This window comes from Cardiocondyla obscurior, linkage group LG10, assembly GCF_019399895.1.
Source record: "Cardiocondyla obscurior isolate alpha-2009 linkage group LG10, Cobs3.1, whole genome shotgun sequence".
In the NCBI taxonomy this organism is placed as follows: domain Eukaryota; kingdom Metazoa; phylum Arthropoda; class Insecta; order Hymenoptera; family Formicidae; genus Cardiocondyla; species Cardiocondyla obscurior.
In genome coordinates this window covers 2,413,150-2,424,887 of record NC_091873.1, presented here as the reverse complement: position 1 = coordinate 2,424,887, position 11,738 = coordinate 2,413,150, and positions in this window count along the sequence as shown.

Genomic DNA, 11,738 nt, shown 5'->3' with positions numbered 1-11,738 from the left:
TATTCGAGTTAATTTATTACAATACTCTTTTATATCTTTCTTTATAATCAGAACATTTTATGGAAAATATATTTAATTGCACATTTTTTTTATTTATAAAGCTATAAAAATAATTTGTTTTTAGTACATATCTTATACGTTTATCGTTTATCATTCGATATGTTACCAATGTTGTCGATAAGATCATTTTCTCTACCTACCAACGAGTAAAGTTAAGTTTATTAATTTTCCACAGGTAGTGCCACCATATTCGAAAATATCGTCGTCTGAAATATGATTCCGCACAAGTGAAAAGTCGGCTTTGAATCCCGTGCGCTTGCCAGAAAAAAAAAACAAGGTATGTACCCAAAACTGTCTTACTAAAACATATCTGACATCGAGTTTGCGATATTGAAATTCACAAATAAAACTCACAATTATCAGATTTGATTGCAAAAGAAAGGTTAATTATTCCGATAAGATACATCTTCACGTCAAGATATTTACACACGTTTTATCACAAAGTGTTTACTTTTAATTTTTTTTTTCTTTACTAAAGTAAACGAACCGATCTCAGATACTCAAAGATTTTTTTTTCCTGCGAAAAAAAAAAAGACTTCGAAGTTTCGTGGGTGGTGCGTCTGATTGTGCGAATCTTTATCGCGATTTCCTGCCGCCGCGATTATTTGCAGGCGGCATTTGCGTGGGGAACGACAAACAACATCAAATCAAGGAACTTAGCGCGGCTGTGTTATTATTTTGCGAAGCAATGGCGACACGTGCTACGGCATACACGTGTGCATCTGCGAACTCATTGCGCGCACGCTCTCGCCGTCGTTCGTTACGTAAATTTATTCCAGCCCTTCGCAATCGGCATTGTCGAGATGTTGTCGCGATATCGGCCCGATACTGCTTACGGGACTCCAGCCGTCGCCGGTGTGGGTACGAATATTCGCGCATTAGTTGAAAAGGGAAACGTAGACTCTTCGCTTCGAGAAACACGCTCGTATTTTCCCAACATTATTTCGGAATTTGAGCTCTTATGGACGGGAACGGCATCACGGAGGTCTCGCGCGCATCCGCGTTCGCATCGACGTCTACGTCCACCAATAACTCTTCTGAACATTTATTAGCCGTTTCGTTTGTCAATTTATTGCCATATTACCCGCTAGAAAAAAATAATCAGCTAACTCATTTATAATAGAAAGCAGATGCCAGAACGATTACGACAACTGAACGTAGAGAGGAACTTGAATCTCTGAGTTGAAAAGATTAGAACTCCAGTTTCCCGTAATTAGATCATTTTTCGTAAACGGTTTTTTTGCAGCTTTTTTTCTACTTAGAACAGAAACCGCTAATTTCATTGTTTGTAATTAAAAAAAAAAACCCCGCACAAGTGTCTATCGGGGTTCTTAAATTTGTGATACCGAGAGAAATTACCGTTTTAAATATCTATCTCCGTTTCGCGTGCACGTTGATATATATCTCGCGAAATCACCTCAGAGCGATAAATGCAAAGTGACACGATGAAAATAAAAAATAAAAATTTTTTTTTTTTTTAAATCGTTTCAAAGCGAACGTGCAGAAAACTCTTGAATTTATCAGCGTGCCTCGTCGCGGACGTTCACATCTCGCGGATCATAGGCGGCGAATTACAGAGAGAGAACAGTCTCTATCTCGTTCTTTCACGAGGCACGGCAGGCGCGTTCGAATTTCATTCGGTTCGACGCGGATGCATGCGTGCGCGTCGCGTTACACGCGCGCGGGTGTTGGCCCACGCACGTGCGGGCCCACGCGTATTCTTAATACGCGACGCGTCAGCTGCGTAAAGAGCCGTAGGCTAGGCGTATGTATGGTATAGGTGCCGCACACCCCCGTAAGCCTTTGTCCGGCGACGATAATTGTCCACGCGGCCATCGGCATGATATTGGTGTCGGATTCTGCCACACCTTCGGCTATTGTAAATCAATCGGCGTGAAGCAAGCTCCACCCGGCGAGGTCGGCGCCGGCTAGTGCCGATTCGTGCGTGTCTGCGTCCTTACGCGCGTGGAATTGCATCGCGTTGCCGTCGTTCTCCGGTTCGTACGTCGGAGACCAACACGTTTATGAGCGAGTATTACGCGCGCCGATCTCGACAGGTGACCCCGCTTCTGTATGCGTCTCGGCCGTAATGCGCACGTAGCTTTAAAATTAAGCACGCAGCCGGGAATATTTCGCGGTAACGTTATTTTACATTACGGTGCACAGTTGTAAATATCTCAGCGTGAGTAAAGTAATTCGCTCGCCATGCGGATGTAAACGTTAAGCGCGGTTTCCGGTCCGGCGTGCAATCCCGATAGTAATCCAGACGAAAACGCCCCCGCGCCTCGCTCGCTCGATTGTTCATTCATTCGCGGGCTGTTACGACGATGGTTCGAGACGTCCTCGGGGCGATGCGCATATGCAATTAATTTTTTCCCGACGAAGCACGCACTCGCCGTTCGTACGTGCGCGCGCGTGCCGTATGCAACCGCCAGAATGCATACAGCAGCGCATCCTTCTCTTCCGCCGGTCTCGTGGACGACCGTTGCACTTTTCCCGCGTCCCCCGTATCTATCGAGAGCGCTCGCGTTCACCGTAGAAACTCGAAATTGGAAAACGGTCGGCCCAGAACCAGCGAAATTAATTGAAGTCTGAGTGGCGAGCGATGAAGGGGCTGAGGCTGCAGCGACCGCGCGCAGAAAGAGGAAAACGCGAGCGTAGGCTCGGCAGGGGGTGGAAAGGAGCAAGGAGGGCGACCGGGACGGGGAGGGAACGGGGGATGGTGGAGAACGGAATATCGGGAGAGAAAGAACGATCAGTTGGGCGGGTGAGGGTGGATGACGCGCGGGGCAGGGTGGACCGATTGCAGAACTTGGCGTAACTTCGCGCAGACTGGACGCGATGCACGACCGGCCAACCGGACCTTCCTGATAGCCAATACGAGGTTTCTAGGCAAATTTCCTGTACATCCGCGAGCGAGCATCCATCCCCCGAGTTGGCCGTCCCGCCCGCCCTTACGCCATTTATTGCGGGGAATTTAGGTTTTTCCCTCCGTTGTTTTACCGCCCGCGCGACCATTTGCAGATTGGTAGCGGATAAACAATAATCTATAACGGATGACGTGGTCCACACGCGGGTTCCAAGTCATGGAGTGGTGCCGATAATGCCTTCTGGTCCCGCGCGTCTCTCAATTCGATTCGAGAGCAACGAACCCCATAACCCGAGTTAATTAATTCGGTTGAATTAACGGGATACACCGGATTATCGCGGCGTTTGAATTGTTAAAATCTAAGTGTTCAACGTAACCGTGCACAGATTAAAATAAGATACTCTATTAAAATAGAATTGACATAACAATCAATATTAAAAAAAAAATTTAATGTTCTATTTATCGTCGTTACTAATTTTAATTATCCCGATAAGTATCTTTAGTTCACAATAAAACAGAAAAAAAAAAAAAAAAAAAAGCGCGAAGCCGTAACTTCTAAAATAGATAAGCGATCGATCGGGTGAATTCGCGAGCTTCGCTCCTGCAATATTTGCGCCTTATCGATCCCGACGTCGACGAATTCTCGAGTAATAATTTTTTTACGACGCTCAGCCGGTGTCACGAGGGGGATCCGCTTGCACCAATTGTAATTCTCTGATACAGCCAGTGTAATGGGACATCCCTCGGAAAGATAATCTCTGGAAATAGCAAACAAGTAGTAAGCTGGACGCCCCGATCGCCGAACGGCAAATACCGATAACCAATTCGCGAAGGATACGACAAGAGGAAGTGGAGAATCGCGCGGACCGGGGGTGTGGGTGGACGATGCGCAGATATGACGTCGCACACCTTCCATTCGCGGAACTGCATTTCCTATAATCTGCGAGCAATCACTTGATAATTGGCTGGCCTGACCCTACGTATATATACACACGCGCTCTGCTCCATCTGGACACGTCCTCAGATGGTCCATTCGTAGAATGGAAATCCGCCAAACGAACGACGAGTAATTATCGCCTCCCTCTCTTTCTCTCTCTCTCTCTCTTTCTCTCTCTTTGTACACGGGACGATCTCGTGGACGACGCATCCCGAAGGAAGTCGCTAAAATTCTTTCGCGTTCTTTTATTCGTTCCCAATAATTTTTGTTGATTCAATACTCAAAGGTATTACATCCCAAATACTCCGAAGTAGTTTTCGATATGTAAAATATAATTCACGAAGGTGGAAAAAATTTTTTTTTCTTTTTTTACGGATAAAACCTCACTATAGCGGAGGTATGCACGCTTCTTTGCCATGTCAGAGCGTGTCCCCCGAAGCCCAAAGCATGTCTTTGTGCAATGACATTGGAATCGTACGCTTGTTGCGCCGCGGGCCGTTCGTAAATCAAAGGGGTAAATCAGCAGCGCGATGCGCGCACGGGGAACGTTGTTCTGCGAACGTTTCGCGAATGCCGCGGAGGCGGTTTCCGGCGAGCACGGCGGCGTTACGCGCCGAATTTATGGCACTTTCTTCCGCTTTTGATGCCAACTGAAAGCGAATTGCACGCTGCATCATCCGCGACGCAATCTCCACCGGCGCGCTTGCATTCAAATGCGCGAGCGTGTATCGCGCGAACGGTAATCCCGCACGTGCGCGCGTATTGGTAAACTGTTGGTGCTGCTGCCGCGAACAGTTTATTCCAGTAACACAGTTTCGGCTGCTCGCTCGCGAGTTTGTTTGGGTCCATCTCGCTTAAGAGTGGGCGGTTCCGTGAAGGGTGCAGGAATGCCGCTCTGATATTGCCGGCGCTTGTCAGGGGGTGGAAGCCCATTGGCGTGGAATCGCGAGTACCCCGCGATACTTTCAACAGCCGTTTTTCATCTCGATCACGTGCGATCCCGCAAAATAACGTATTGTCTGTATGTAATTTTTTACGGTAAACCGAGTTACGTTCGCATACATTTCATCGTGAAAAGGAAAAATCTAAAAAGAGCCGCAATTTTTGAAGAATAAACCTAACGAAGTAAAGCCAATAAAAGTAAAGTAACTAAGCAAAATTCTGATCTACGCCTATTGGGAATTTTACTGAAAATAAATTTTTTGATAGAAAGAAAAAGAGACAAGAAATTACTGTTCTCGCGTTTTTTTTTTTTTATACTAAGCTACCTTACGACGATTAACGTTGTCGGAAAATCGTAGCAGACGGTTCGAAAGAGCACTGTAAGACAAAATCTCTGTGAGCACGCGCGTGAGTGCATCTCGAAGGGGCATCGTCGCTATTAAATTCCTCGGTAACTCGCGGATTTGTATAACGGGCTGCGGAGCAATTATGCTTTTGTAGCTCTCTAAAGTTCGCTCGGCGCGCGATCATCAGCGGAAGTAGCAGCGCGCGTTTTCCCGCGCGGTGGACACATTTCCATTCAAAAGTTGCAACAGCGGTCGTTGCAATAAATAAATTCGTTCACGCAACGAACGGTGCTTTCCTCTCCCACCCACTTTTCAGCCATTGACGAAAACTGTTTATCGCGGGAGTTACGTGTCGGTTTGATACCGATGAAATACACACCGTTGGGGAGAGAGGGGGAGGAGGGGGGCGTGATGCAATTAAACTGCCGTATTATTATCCCGAATTTTAACTTTGATAAATAGCCGCTTATGATTTTTCGCAATTATCTGTACCGCAGCGCGAGATATAATTTTAACAAATGAAATCTGACGCCGTGCAATTAAACCCTCGTAATATTACACCGAATATCGATTTCGATAAACAGAGCCGCGTATAATTTTTCACCCTCAGCAATTATCGCCCGGCAAAGCATGCGTGTAAATTAATGCGAACGACATTTCGGAAAATCCTGCCGTTTCGTCCGGCACGGACGAGGAGCCTGCAGCATATTTTCCTGAGCTCATACTCATTACGAGCGGCAAGGCATTTATCTTTTAAGTTGCGCAGAAGGCTAGAAATTACAGCCGGCTATTCACTACCGACTCCTCTTCGCTTTCCGCCTTAATCTTGTTTAACTTTTTATAAGCGCTCCTCGGTGGTCTCCGCAACAGCTCGATACTTATGGCCACTATTTAATTCCGTTGTTCCTTGTCCAAATTTCGTTAACGTGCATTTTTTATAGAGGCGAGATATATCGGGCGCGGAGTACAAATTATCAATCGCGCAAATATGAATATTTTAGCGACTCGTTTATACCTCTTCCGGCATCGGCTCAGTTAGGAATTCCCCTTTTAACTTTCTCAAGAACCTGCGTCCGAATGTTTTAACGATGTATCGTAGTCTAGGTAATAAAATAATATAGTAGTTTGAACCGATAAAATTGGTTCTTACAGCGCTAGTCTGGTTCTGCGTTAATTCAGCACACCGACCGTAATTCACCCTCTCTACGCACGTGTGAGGCGCAAAAGGCAAACTCCGCGCAACAAAGTTTAACAACATGCAGCCGCATCCGCGCGTGCTGCTGAAAAATTGGGCCGTCACTTTTTTCGTCATTCTCCTCGAGCCTGCCTTTTCATATCTCGAGGGAAAACAAAGAATAACAAATCGGCGATCGTGTGAATTCGTGAGCAAGCCGGTGCCGTAAGCTCCTTCGATCGAAGGATCCGATCGCGATTGTAGATTACGTTTTCGTCGACGTACGGGCGATCCTACACCGTTGCTGCCACCGAGGGGGTTGTTGGTTCGCTGAGGGGTAGGTTAAGGGTTGGAAGGCGGAAGTGCGGCAAGACGGTGCCGGCAGCGGTGGAAGGCAACGGACGACGACGGCGTAGGGGCGCGGGTGGGCCGAACGGCCACGAAGGAAGGCAGAGGCAGGCTCGTCGAGGGGTTGAAACGCAGAGAGCGGCGAGGGGAGGAAAACCGTCGTGCGCGGGGGCGAGTGGCGAGGAGGGCGCGGTGGTGGTCGGAGGAGGCCGGATGGTGAGTGGGTGCACGGGGGGGAAAGCGGTGAAGGGGGGCAAAGGGAGAAGAGGACGGGTGGGCGAAAGGGCGAGGGTTGAAACCGACGGCTGAGACGCGAGGGGGATGAGGAAGGCAAGCAAGACCACTACTACCGCCTCACCTCGCCTCTTTGCTACGCCACGCCTCGCCTCACAATGCACCGGATTAGCGATTGTATTGATCCGCCCTCGCGCTAGTCCCTACAGAACACCCCGCTTTCGTCCTCGTCCTCGTCCTCGTCGTCGTTGTCCTCGTCCTCGTCCTTGTCCTCGGCGTCCTGCCTGCGAGAAGGAGCCGCATTTTGGACCGCGTGTAGCCGCCCACCCTGCTTGGCCACCCGCCGCTCGTTGCCGCCAGCCCGCCTTGTCACGACACCACCGACGCCACGGAAACGCGCGAAAGAGGACACTAAGAAATTGCGTCTCCCTCCCCCGATCGATTATGCGAATCTATCGTCGCACGTTACGACGATGAAGTCCCGTTTATTGAGATGTATTGACTTGCGTAACTCGGAATCGTCATCTATTTTTGCGTACAAGCTTCCTGCTTTTAACAACCAGATTGTTAAAAATTGAATTAATGAGAAATTAATTTATATCCTGCTTATTACAAATACTCGTTAGTTAATCGATACGGCAAGAGTTTTCAAAAGTAACATAAGAAATTATTATTTTATAATTTTTTTTTTATTAATTTGTTTTTATGTACAGAAAATAATTTTATTTATTTTTTCTACGTGCTTTTTTCCTAAAACAGAATTTATTATAAAACAACAGATTTTTGGCTTTAAGGTAATTCAATGCTTCACAATCGTCCCGTTTCATTTGCGTCAGCAAAAAAATTTTTACCTGATTAGTGCATTTCGCATTTTAAAAAATTCATCTTTATCTTTATCGCTCAATCTGCCAGCGGGAAGGCTATCATTGTCGCGCTCCTCTCTCTATTGCCACAGAACAGTGCCACGTTCACCCTATTTTGGTTCGTTACCCAATACCTGACGCAAGGAAAAGTGCAAAGCAAGATGCTATCAGGAGGCGTACTGCTGACGCGCGTACGACGCGTCAAGAAGCCGAAATGATCGTGGGAGTTGCCGTGCTATGCCGACTGAATTTATTCGTGTTACTTCTGTAAAAAAAAAAAAAAAAAAAATGGGGGAGAAGGCAACAACTTTCCCGGTTGTAGCCGCCGTCGTGCAATTCCAGCGCTCGTCGCGTTTTCTACGTGTCGTAACCGTCTTCTATCCCGCCGTCGTCGTCGGACCGGAGGAGGGTCGTAGATGCCCGGCGAAAGCGTATACAGGACGAACGGTTGCTGACACTCGCACGGACCGCGCGGTTCGCCGAGTTTACGCGAGTCCCTTTTTTTTTCTTGCAGCACGAAAATTACCTCCCGTAAACGCCACGCGCTTCTCTTCCGCGCGTCCCTTTTTTCTTCTCTCATGCGCATTCCCAATTTTCAATCCTCGCCCTTCGCACTGACGCTGACGCGACAGTCGGTGAAGAATCGATGCGTGCATGCATCTACACACGAACGAAAAAAAAAGGAGAGAGAGAGAGAGAGAGATGTGAGAGAGACACAGGTATAAGTGGAGCAAAAAGATCGCGTTCGCGACACGATCCGCCCTGGAAATATATCGAAATCCCCAAAGATTTCGTTTCTCTCCCTCTTTCTCTCTCTCTTTCTCGTGTCTCATTTTAGCTGTGTGCCATCCGAGAATATTGACTCTCGGCAAGCACCAGCTTTTGGTCCACGTCGCGTCCCTGATTCATCCACTTCTACCGCATCGGACTAACATCGCCACGGCGGAAACTCTGTGAAAAGCAAGGGATGCGGGAGGGCGAAGCGGCGCTCTGCTGACACTCGCTCGTCGCGCCCAGAAATCCGAAATTCTCATAGAAATCCCTTTTTCATAGCACGTAGCGCGAGCGCGACCGTTCTCGAAAAGCCGTCGACGACGACGACGACGCGGCAGCGAGACGCGGTTGGAAAATCGGGGTCGCACGTCAGAAGTCATCGCAGCAGCGTACACCTTAGGGCGTGTTATCCGCCCTGCGAGAATTCACGAGCATTGCAACAAAACAGATTCCCGCTAAACGAATGAGCCGTGCCAAAATCAATTTCGCAGCTGAAACGAGTTCAAGGACGCATAATACGTCTCGGCGTTAAAAAAAAGTCGGCGATGGTTGATCGGAAAAACTTATTACCGTATTGGCGAACGTAGATATATGTATATATTTATATCGATGTTTTTGTTAAAGATAAAATAAGCCGCAAAGTCATAAAAAAAAAAATTATAAATTAGATATACGTCACGGAAAGCAATTCGATACCATTTAAATCGCATTAAAACTGTTGGCATTTATAGAACATAAAGTTTTACGAGACACGTAGAACGGATAGAGGCTACGGAGAAGCTCTTATTATTTTTCGAGCGTTACAATAGTGTGACGAATAGCTGTCGGACCTCGGGGACGCCGGTATACATCACCCAGTTACGAACTGGGTTGAAGTCAGATAGCGGAAGGTCGGGTGGCCATTTTGCCGTGGAGATACCATGGCAGAACGGTTGCCAATGGGGTTTCAGAGAGAGAACGACGGGGGCGTACGAAGACGAAGGGGTCGCGAAGTAACGCGTAGCGAGCGGCCCGAGCGTTAAGCGTTAGAGTCCGACGTGGGGTTGTGCATCACACACGAAGAAGGGCTCCTTTGCGCCTCGCCGAGGCAATGCCCTTTTGCTCGTGGGCAGGAGCCTGCGGCGGAGGGTGTTACGTGCCTATAGGTCCTGGCGAACCGGTGGGGAAGTCAAGGGGAAGTCGAACGGGGGTTGACGTGGCTCGACGTAGGGTCGGGTACGGAGATGGAAGAGAAGCGGAGCGCGGGGGGTCGAGGGGGGTTGATGGTCGGCGCACTTACCATCCTTCCTACGGACGCCATGTCTCCGTGTCTCGTTTAGTCAATGTCGAAAACCGACTTACCTAGCCCTCTACCCACCCGCCCTCCCTTTCTCTCGCTCGCTTGCTCGCTTTATCGCTTCTCTCGTTCCTCTAGTTCCTTCTTATCCTTCTACCTTGCGCCTCTTCCCCCTACCCTCCCTCCCCCCGCTGCGCGGGGCGGGATACTGCTTCTGCCCCTTTTATCGGTCTCTCTGTTTGCTCTCTTTTCCGCGTCCGCGGCGCCGCCGCTACTTTGGACCTCGAAACTTTTTGGTCGTGTTCGTAGACTGCTGATAAGTTGGCCTCGTTTATCATCTTCTGGGCTGATATTAACGAGATGCTACTCCAGCCGCAGAATCCACCGGATTCGAATCGCGGGAGATGTTTCAAACACTTTTTCGCGAGGTCCCGAATAATTTATGCGATCGAGCGTGTATGCGCGACAAATCTCGATGTCGGTGAATAAATCTACACTTGTTGCGAACCGATGAACGCAAGCGAGCTACTCTACACACGCCCCGCATTCGGAAATTCCCATAAAATCGAGGCGATTTATACATCCTCATCGATTTATCGAGCGCGACACAGTCCGAGAGACAAATAACTGAAATAATCTGAGATTAAAAGATTCATCGCGCGTAAAACTTCCGTGATTCCCATTGTAATAGATAAGCTCAATATAATATTACAAATACAAATATCCACGCAAATAGAAAAATTTATCAATATTCCGGAATAAGAAAAGAAAAAAAAAAATAAAAAATAAAAAAGCATAAATATATATCCTGACGCAGCGTACACATATGGAGTGAGATTGCCTTTACTTATGACATCCGGATTGAAGCAATTGGTGCTTTAATAACGTCTCTCTCGGTGGTGTCTCAGTCTCAGCGACAATAGCAGCGCATTTATATGCGGAGACGGAGCGTGCATTCGGCGAGATGAAAAGCTCCGATATGCAAACGATCGCACGAAGATACGTACCAGAGAGTTTTTCACGACGCACGGGGCGGCTGAACGAGCGCGTCATTAAGATCGCACTTCCTTCCTCTCACGTTAGAGAGGAAAGGACCGAGGACCATAATTTCCTTCGTCGTTGGTTGGTCCGTCCTCAGGTCCGCCCCGGCCGCGCGATAAAAGTAAAAAGTCGTGCGGAAGTGAGGGAACAGTCGCGCATAAAAAAGACAGGCCAGACGTCTGCCGAACTTTTACTCTTAATGGAACGGGTCAGGTTCCTCTTATCAATTTATAGTTAGCCCCGTCTCGTGACCCATTAATGGCCCGAGGCGAGACAGTACTGTGTCCGGCCATTTCGCCCGTTTTACTGCCGTCTGGATGTAGTTTATGGTCGCAAAGCTAAACTCTGTATTAATTCCATGAAAACACACCTAAAATCCTGCCATAAACTCGACTGCGCCGGTGTGAGCTGAATTCTACTCGTTGTTGCATTCTCCTCGTTCGACGCATCGCGAAAGAAGAGAGTTCTTGAGAGTGGGAAATGTTGATAACGTCAAACTACTTCATTTTTCTCCTCGCTTTTTTCTGTAAAAAAAAAAAATTTTATTTTAAATTGTCACTTTTGTGGAAAAGATCGAGAAAAATTAATCAGCATTAAGTATAATTTTGGAAATATAACAGAAATTAGAACACTATTTATGAATATTAAAAATCACATTTTTATATATAATAAATTACTTTGTAAACCAATTTTCAAATTAAATTGTTTTGTTACGGAATACCAGAATATCACACTGGTGTAAATGTTAAAAATTAAAATTATTTGACAATTTCAGTGCGTTCATCGTTTTCAATTTTTGATTGTTAATTTATTTTATAAATTGATCTTCAAGTTAAACCGTTTGTATCATAAATAAAATTATTTGTCCACTGA